Source organism: Colias croceus, chromosome 19 (assembly GCF_905220415.1).
Source record: "Colias croceus chromosome 19, ilColCroc2.1".
In the NCBI taxonomy this organism is placed as follows: Eukaryota; Metazoa; Arthropoda; class Insecta; order Lepidoptera; family Pieridae; genus Colias; species Colias croceus.
The window spans coordinates 1,167,494-1,177,896 of record NC_059555.1 but is presented as its reverse complement, the minus strand read 5'-3'; the positions used below and the strand labels follow the sequence as shown (position 1 = coordinate 1,177,896).

The 10,403-nt window shown below is 32.3% G+C and overlaps 1 non-coding gene across 1 annotated transcript; it reads left to right on the top strand.

The window, feature by feature from the left end:
• The first annotated feature begins 275 nt into the window (after positions 1 to 275).
• On the top strand, positions 276 to 348 carry Trnam-cau. Its single transcript has one exon. It is a non-coding gene; the product is annotated as a tRNA-Met (tRNA).
• Positions 349 to 10,403: the final 10,055 nt, after the last annotated feature.

Sequence of the window (10,403 nt, the reverse complement as noted above, 5' to 3'; positions counted from 1 at the left end):
GCAAGAGAGACTATCAAACAATACAGAATTTTGAGGTATTTAAAAACGACAATAAAAAAAAATTTAGACGTGATACAAAAAAACTGAAAGCAGATCTAGATTCAGCATGTTAAGATCTCCATGTTTATCATATTTTTATTCAAAGGAGGATTTCTTTGCAGACCAGTGAAATTAAGCATATCTACAAAAAAAATATTTTTTAATATCAATAACTTTAATAATACCTTTTACCTTTTTATTACATAATGAAGCCAATTTTCGCCTCATTACGGAAGGCCTCGGTGGCGCAGTAGGCAGCGCGTAAGTCTCATAATCTTAAGGTCGTGAGTTCGATCCTCACCCGGGGCATATCTTTTTGCTTTTTTTTCTGCGTATATATTTATAAATAAATATATCTTTATTTAATAAAGTTAAATGGATGATGATGGATTTTATCAAAAGTAAAAAGAAATCCTGTAAGTTTGCAAAATACCTTTATATTAAAATCTATTTTCAAGGGACTCTATATGTTATTAAATTTATTAAAAACGACTATAATATTGTATTTACAAAATATTTGACCTATTTAACCTATATTTAGAGTATTGTCTTCACACATTCATTTAAAATAGGCGCCTTGGTTGTTTATCATTCTAGCAATCGAAATAAAATAAATCGAAGTGTCGTATGCGATATGTATAGACAATTATAAATTTATAAGAGGACAAAAAAATCCCTACTAATATTATAAATGCGAAAGTAACTCTGTCTGTCTGTCTGTTACTCAATCACGCCTAAACTACTGAACCAATTTTCATGAAATTTGGTATGGAGATATTTTGATACCCGAGAAAGGACATAGGCTACTTTTTATCCCGGGAAAATGACGCAATCCCGGAAATCCCACGGTAACGGGAACTATGCGGGTTTTTCTTTGACTGCGCGGGCGAAGCCGCGGGTGGAAACCTAGTTAAATATAATGTATAAAATAATATGACGACGCGGTTGGCGCAGTGGTAAAGTAACTGCCTACTGCGCCGACGGTCCCGGGTTCGATCCCCGGTCAGGGCAAATATTTGTGTGATGAACTCAATTATTTGTTCTTGGGTCTGGGTGTTATTATCTATATATGTATTTATTAATATTATATTTATCGTCGCCTAGACAGTACCCACAACACAAGCCTTAATTGAGCTTACTGTGGGACTAGGTCGATTTGTGTAATAATGTCCTATAATATTTATTTATTTATATGTAATAAGTGGTAAGTGTATGTATGATGTTATTAAGTATTAGTTTGATTCTTCTTCATGTAAATATAATATTTAACAATAGATTAATAAAATATAAAACAGAATTCTACTTTTCTATTTAGCTAAATATCTACACAAATATATTAAAAGGTTTTAAAAGTTATCAAATATAAGTACAATAACTATCAAGTTATTGTATAAACTTTCAATTAAACTATGAAAATACCATAACTTTCAATTAAACTATGAAAATACCTACTGCACCGATTTTCATTCTATTTTCACTTTCCATCAATGAACGGTATTCATTATGTATATAGTATGAAGATAAGTATGTATAATTTAATTTTTTTTAGAAACGACAAAATTTATCGCATGATACAAGAATAGTCCTTCATATTCTTCTGGTCTGGAGATATGAATCACCAAACAAATTGATAAGCAAATAATTCGATTACACTCAATTTGTTTCAAATAGTCTGATGTCACATGATCTATGAGAATTTAGTTTATTTGACTTTGTATTGTTTCTAATTGTACCGATTTGAATGAATTTTGCAAATTAAATAGTTGAAGACGCATCATCACTTTTGATAGAAAATTAAAGTGGTCAACCACGATGACTTTTTGAAGTGAAACTTCTTCAGGCGCGTTGAGAGTAAAATTTCAAGGTCGCGTCATGGCAATACCGTCACTTCGGACGGAGTAAGAGCTAGCGCGCACGAGCAACTTTGTCTCCGCAACTATTTTGTCCCCGCAACTATTTTGTCTCTCCCACCCATGGGTAAGTATGAAAGTGCGCGCACGTAGCGACGCAACTCCCCATACAATTGATGGGAGAGACAAAATAGTTGCGGAGACAAAGTTGCTCGTGCGCGCTGGCTCTAAGGCGACGATTTTAGTATCTTTGAATCTTGCCAAAGAAATGTCACTTCTGACACGTGTGCTCGTTTACAACATTTGATATTTAAGTTTCTTTATTTAAATAGATATAATATTTTTTTAAACGGCGAAACACGCGGGTTTGAATTACGCCTCGTGATCGACTTTTTCTATTTGTCAAATTGAGTATTATTACTACGTATAGAGAGGACACACAAACAGCTGATTAATGATTTAGCATGGATATAATTCTTTGTCTTTTTTGCACATTGACAAGACGCAGTACGGACCAACTCACGAGCAAACGCCAGTATTAATCTATACTAATATTATAAAGCTGAAGAGTTTGTTTGTTTGTTTGATTGTTTGTTTGTTTGTTTGTTTGTTTGAACGCGCTAATCTCAGGAACTACTGGTCCGATTTGAAAAATTATTTCGGTGTTAGATAGCCCATTTATCGAGGAAGGCTATAGGCTATATATCATCACGCTCAGACCAACAGGACCGGAGCAATGCGAGTGAAACCGCGGGGAACAGCTAGTAATTATATATAGCAGTGCTATTCTGGTATACAACCAACATCACAACAATCATCAAAATCCGTTCAGTAGTTTTTGCAAATCCATTCTTACAAACTTACGTACAAAATATTATGACTATCTATTTATATGAAGGATCAGCGGAAACAAATACAAAACGACGTTTAACCAATTGATAAACATCGATTGTCCCAGATAGTAAGTGCTTGTTAACTCTGCTCATGACTATATTTAGACGATGGTTAGATGATCAGGCGCCGCTAACAATAGAAAATGCATCAGAATCATGCCTTGTGTGTGTGATTTTATTGACATGACGGTGTCGGTTCGTTTCGAATGTTTTCATTGGGATGAGTTCCATCACTGACCTCTATAACTATACGCTGGACAGGCTATTGCTGTCATTTTTTTGTGCCTATTTGAAAATCGCCATTTTGGCGCTGACGGCAGCAGTGAGGCCAGTGAGGGGGAATGGAACTAATACTTGTGATGTAAAACAAATGGTTTGTTATCGATAAAAACTTTTCTGATATCGACTACAATGATAGAAATATTACCGACACTATTTTTGATTCAGACTCAGATTATCCAGAAGTTAAACATGTGTAAACAAAACGAAGCGACGAAATTTGTAATCTTATTAGTTCTCAGAACTTTCACCGGGGGCGCTTTGAATCGGCACAGCAAATAGCTGTCATTTTGTACGGGATAGCCAGTCCAGCGTATAGTTATAGAGGTCAGTGAGTTCCATCAATAAATAATCTGATGACTTTTGTTAGAAAGAACAAGCAATGGAGAAAATTAATGCTATTATACATTTCAATAAATTGCTATAATAAGTATGAAAATATGTTTTTTTTTTGTTCCTGTAGGTACGCAGCAAACGAACTCTTCCGGGGATCGAACTTAAGAATTCTGCGAACAAAGCAAATTATAATGCCACATTAAATCATGATTACATAACTTAATAACTTTTTTATACCAACCTATTATTGGCTTAGTTTTCTGAATATTGCTAATTATTATTGTTTAGCCTGTCTCTGCTTATATCATTGTTTTCTTTCAGGTCGCAAGGGAGCGATTTTATGAGGCTGAAGATAGTTTGGAGGCTAGAGAGTGATACAGAGTACTTTTAACGTCGCCAAACATCTCTTTCCACGCAAGCGAAGGATTAAAATTAAAAAATAATCAAACTAAATATAAAATTAGAAATGGCCCAACGATTTTTATCGTAACCAACAATTCCCAGTTATAACAATAGATATTAGAATTGACCGAGCAATAATGTCACGTCAAATGAATGGTCTACCCACACTTAATTACTATTTATTGCGACCTATCGCATACAAGCCTCGGCGCCTAGCGTTGTCCACGTTTGTGATTAATTGAAAAATAATGACGCTACTGTTGCAAATACAGATACATATTAGAATAAGAGTTCTATTTATGAGAGAATGATCTAAGGAGATAGCACAACGATATCCTCCTACTAATATTATAAATGCGAAAGTTTGTGAGGATGTGTGTGTTTGTAACTCTTTCAAGCAAATACTACTGCACCGATTACAATGAAATTTAGCACACATATAGAGGAAATCCCACGGGAACGGGAACTATGCGGGTTTTTCTTTGAAAACGCGGGTGAAACCGCGGGCGGAAAGCTAGTAATATTATAAAGATACAATTTTATCAGTTTTCATACACGAAGCTCTAGGTCTATCATGATTGATATACATTTTATAATCTTAAATCAAAAATAATTATTTATTAAAATAAGCGGACCCGTACCTACATTTAATTGTTTTCGACCTCCCGAAGAATAATATTATTATGTAGGTACCTACTGTTAAATAAGTCCTAACTCCTAAGCTTTAAAAATCAAATGATATCATTTTGATTTTAATAAGACTAACAAAAATATATTTATCGAATAAATATTTACTTGTCAATTTATTTAAACTCTAGGTAACCACCAAAACGCGATTAATATCCGCTCCGAATAATTAAAATCAAAATTAACTTGGTATCTTGCAAAAATAGATTAATTAAAGTGCTGAACGGCAATAAATCTATAAGTTTTCAAATTTTAAATTAAAATGTAGTATCTTTGGACTCTGATAATTCCGGAACAATGGTTCTTAGAAAATATTGGTTCCGCAGATACGGTGATAAATAAAAAGTTGAAAATTTACGGGCGAAAAACTTTTGACAGATTTAGGTGGTGACAAAAAGTTTACATTGATACGCTTTTTTACGTTTTAAAGTGATAGATAACGTTTTGGATGTTTTCGTTGTTAATCAGTCGCTCTTTTAATTAAATCGTCTTTTTACTAAATAGTAATTAATCCTGTTGGTCTTAGCGAAATGATAATATAATACAGCCAAATTGGATCCATGATATACCTTTTTTTTAACGTGAGGAAATTCATCATGAATACCGGCTGCTTCGGGGGCAGCAGCACGGTTATGTCAGACTTCTACTGACAAAAACCTCACGGTGGCCTACTTCCGCGCAAGTAAAGAGGGGATCCCGGGGATCCATGATATACCTAGCCTTCCTCGATAAATAGGCAGTATCTAACACCGAATTTTTTAAACCGAACCAGTAATCCCCGAGATTAGCGCGTTCAAACAAACAAACTCTTTATAATATTATAAACTTGTACCTATAGATTAACTCCTACTGATACTTTTTATAATCCTATGACTGATTGTTTTTATCGTTAGTGTTTGTTATAAAATTAAAATTTATAAATCTAATTTAATTATATTACAGTCTTCAATGAAATTTTATCATCAATTTTAAAGTTATTAATTAAAGCGACATCTGTAATCTTATGTTTAAACTAGAACAACATCATTGATTGTGCATCGATCTGTTCTTATTCATTCTCGTTTCGTCTGATAGATGGCGCTGATATAAATAAATGTAGCGTATTGATTCATAGAAGTAGTTTTGCTAGTTTCTCCTAGATGGCGCTGAGCCAAAACCTATCGACGAAAAATATTGATTTAAATATAAATAACATAATATTTTGTTTAGCCGCTAGATGGCTGTAGTACTATATATTTTTGTAGCGGCGCTGGAAAGTTTTTATAGTTTTCTTAAATTCTCTAGAATTCGATTACTTTTTTAATTTTCACATAACGAAAAATACCTAATTGAATATACTGGTTGCACATGACCACCCAAGAAAATACCATACCCATTAAGTAAAGACTTTAAATAGATTTTCAACAAACGTTAATATTATGAAAAAATAATTATTGTTTGTTTATCAATACCGCACTTTAGTAATAGCTAGGATAAGAGCTGCTGCTTGATATAATTTGATAACTTATCTAAGTATATGATAACTTACCTACCTATTAATATTATTAATATTGCATTAACGACACTTACGAGTACCTACCTACTATCTTACGATTTTTTTCTTAAAGTACCTACTATCTGTTGCTTAGGACTCGTCTGTTTGTATTCCAGATAATAGTAAATTCATTTAGCAGTAGGTAGGTACCTATATTATTACCTTTTTTAAATATTTATAACTAATATCCTTTTGTATAATATTTGAAATCCTATTAAAATCGGACTTTTACTTTTAAATCTTCCAAACTCTCAGCTAATAATATAGGTACATGTTATTATAATAATTTACTCAACGAATTTACTTTACTCAAATATAGTTCAGTAGTTCTAATGTTATCTCTGTCAATCACATTATAAACTACCTAGGTTTAATTGGTGATCCCAAAATAAATTAGATTTCTTCATTTGTTTAAACAAGGATAATACAGGTACCTGTACCTACCTTGATAGGTATCAACAGGTAAAAATTAAACATGTAGCCAGCGGCGGTAAGTCTCTAAATGCTATAAAAATTGGGAAGTTCCAGAATGTTAAAATCTACAAAAATAATCGGTGAAGGAAAACATCATGAGAAAACCGGTCCAATAATTAAAAAGTTTGACGACGTCTGCCAACTCGTATTTGGCCAGCGTGGGATGGCCTGTACCCTCATAGGAGGCCCGGGTCCCAGCAGTGGGAACGTAATATGACCTATGAGCTGATAATAAGTAAAATGTAGATAGGTTATTAGCGCAAGTCGAAACGTGGCTAATTAGCCAATTTACTTGTCTCTTTTTCACTCACGGATCACAATAGTTGACGTCTTTCTTAGGCCTATTTCCGATAGTGATAGATATTATGCGATACCTAATATAATATATGTATGATAATGAGATATATTATTTTGACAGGAAGTATTTATCTATCTTATTTTCAATTAATTTTTAACGATTTTAATCAGAATTGTTTAATTTATCTTTGAAATAGTTCTTACCTTTATTATCTATTTAATATTTATAGAATGAGTAATGAAGATTTATTCATTTATATATGTATATTTTGACGACTATCCGTATACTTAAGTATCTGGTGTATCATATAAGTACCTAGCTAAAAAAACTTGAGCGATGTCAAGGGACATCCGGATGGAACGAAGGGTTAAGTTAGAGAGAGACAGACAGAACCACGCGCACGGCTTACAACTCTAGCAAAAAGTGTCGTGACAACTTTTTCCGTCTATCCCCCTTTCACAACGCGCGATAAGGAACTTCGTTCCAAAAGCATGATAATTACCTATATTATATGCCAAACAAAACATACAAATATATTGTTTTTTCTTTCTATCTTTACATGAAACGCTACGACTTCTACCGGTGAATCGATTTCGATGAATTGCGATATATAGATAGACGCACCCTTAAAAGAAGAGTACTCTACTATATACATATACATAATAATATTATTATTATGAAGATTAAATTTATATTGATTGAATTTTTGAATGGAGAATGGTAAGCAAAACCGCAGGGAATAACTAGTCAAGAAGATGAACTAAGCCGGTGGTTTTCATCATAAGTTCATTATAACCACTTACATTAAATACTATCTAATCACCGTTAAATCCATTAAACGGTATCTAATCTTAAATCAACATTACTTCAAAGTATAAAAATAAGTGTCAGAAGCATAAAGAAACACAGAAATTTTCCAATGACGTAGTTAAAACTAATTGTAAAAATTAACTTTTTTTTAAAAGAGCGTGTGTTCCAAGCACACTTAACAGAAGTGAAACTTCATTGGCAAGATTCAAAGATACCCAAATGTTCGCCTTACTACATGACGTGACGGTATTGCCATGACGTGATCTTGAAATTTTACTCTCAATGCACATACAGAAGATTCACTTCAAACATTTTTTTCTGCTTTCGACAAAATAATAATATTATGACATCTACCCGCACTTGGCCAGCGTGGTGGATTATGATCTGAACCCTCATAGGAGGCCCGTGTCCCAGCAGTGGTAAAAAAAAACAAAAAGGTAATAGGAAAAAAGAGGAGAAATAAAATTCAATTTTAATGTCTCATTGTATATTTCGAGAAAAGGTTTTTATACATTCCAAATAAAGTTCTAAAAATGTAAATTTGTTCTTAAAAATATCTCACATTTATTTAGTTAGTGAATTATAAAAAGTTCACTTCAAAGCTAGGCAATTGACGATAGTATGTACATTTATTTATTTATACAAAACTACTCAACTCATTTTGATAATATTTACAATTAAAATATATTTACTTACTATCTATGTACAATTTTATTCGTTCCGCCAATTTATATTTCAACAACAGTTTAAAGATTGCAGAAGGTACAATTTTTACAATACCATGAATGTTTAAAATTACAAGATTTTTTTTATAAATTAAATTTTTTCATACATTTTTTTTAATACTCTAGCTATCGTACCCGTATTTTCCAATATAAAACTAAACTTAAGTAGAGGAAAGTCACCAAATATGGAATAGTATCCTAATATGGAATTCCTTCATTTCTCTAAGACTATAAGTATGATTCGCAACATTCGACCATCTTCTGTTTCATTTGGTGTACTAATTATCGCACTAACACCATCGAGTTAGTTGCGCGAACGGTTTACATGTGCGTGTTTTGTTTTGTTGCCGTGCAGAAATGTAAGTCATAAATTAGTATTACCGGCTATTATGTTGGTTTCGATAAGTGTTATACTATTTAGTATATCGGTATTATGTTTATTTCACCATTTTGTGATCTTTTGTCTTTAAAATATTGTGAAATGAAAAAATATTTACTTAGAAGAGTTTGAACTAGTATAAAAATCCAAATATGGACAGTCGTCGGTGTCTAATTATGGAATATTATAAACTTGCTATTATTTCTTTAAAAACTGTATGTAATGTTTGTTTTTAGTAACATACATGCATCAGCAGAGTCAGGAGGTTCTGTTCAAGACTTCTTTCCATGGATGAAAGTGGAGAAAGTTGAATTAAATTCTTGATGTATGGGCTCTGAACGCATTATGATGTGCTGTTCCAGATGGATCTGGATTTGTTACTTTTGCAAGTAATTACGTAACTCCTTTCATTTATCACAATATGTTATATTCATTTAATTGATCTCAAAGATAATCATTATATTTTTGTCATTGTTATGTTGATTTTTGCTTATATTCCATATTTGGTTACTCTTTTGTGATTTTGTTTTTTGTGTAAGATTTTAATTTGATTACTGATGTATTTGGTTAAAGGCTGTTAATTACTACTTATAGATGTATGACTGATCAGTAAAAACAATAAACTGATTTAATTTATGTGAAGTTTTATTTTTATATCCCAAAAACAAAATGGTATTCCATATTTGGTGACTTTCCTCTATCTAAAGATTACTTAACACTATAGGATCTTGCTCAAAACTCAAAAGTTTAAAAATATTTTATTAATACATTTAGAATTGACTATTCAAGACTTAGAGCATTTTCAAGACCAAATTAGTAACTATTATCTACAAATAAAACAGTTTTGAGCCTAACTTTGAGTATATTTATTATGACTAAGTATAGAAAAACATTTGAAACTGTATTAACATAAAACAGTATTGAGCTCTAACTCAAGTTAATTTTGAGTTTGAGTACACCTCCTCTGCCATTGCAGACCTTAAACTCATTATGTAATATATATCATTTAGCCACAGGCGTCTTCAATTCCAACCAGATTTTGCCCTCATCTCAAGAGTATTTGCCTCCATTCTGGCTGTTCTGTCTGCTCCAGGAGCTGGTCTGCTTGGAGGTGAAGACAGGTGCTGCTCCCGTGGGGGATGTGGGGGGTGATGGAGGCATCAGATTGGTGGCTGGGTGGTAGACCCTCGCTGCTAAGGAGGGTTCATCTGGAAAATTGAGGTTTTAGTTAGAAAGAGGAACGTTTTTGTGTATTACCTACTTACGTTTTAACTTCAATAGGTACTACTCGAGTCTCGAAATAGAGTGATTACAATAGTCTTATGGGAATCGGTGGGTCCTTCAATATAATATTTATGTAAACATAATATTAAAAACAGCTCAATCATAAAGTATAGACACTTTTTGTTCCATAAAAGTTAATACACAGTAATGTGAGTGAGTAAAAAACTTAAACATAATTACTTAAATTTTAATCAAACATGATATTATGAAAGCAATTTAAAACTTTTATTATAAAAAAAAATATAAAAAAAACAAGGTAACGCTAAGTAAGAAAATAATAATTAATAACTTACTATTTATTGAGAATGACCTCAAATATGTGTTGTGTTTCGCGTTCTTTGCTGGCGGCATTTTGATACTGTAAACAAAAAAAAACATTAATTAAATAAAAATAGTTTATTCCAATCGTAAAA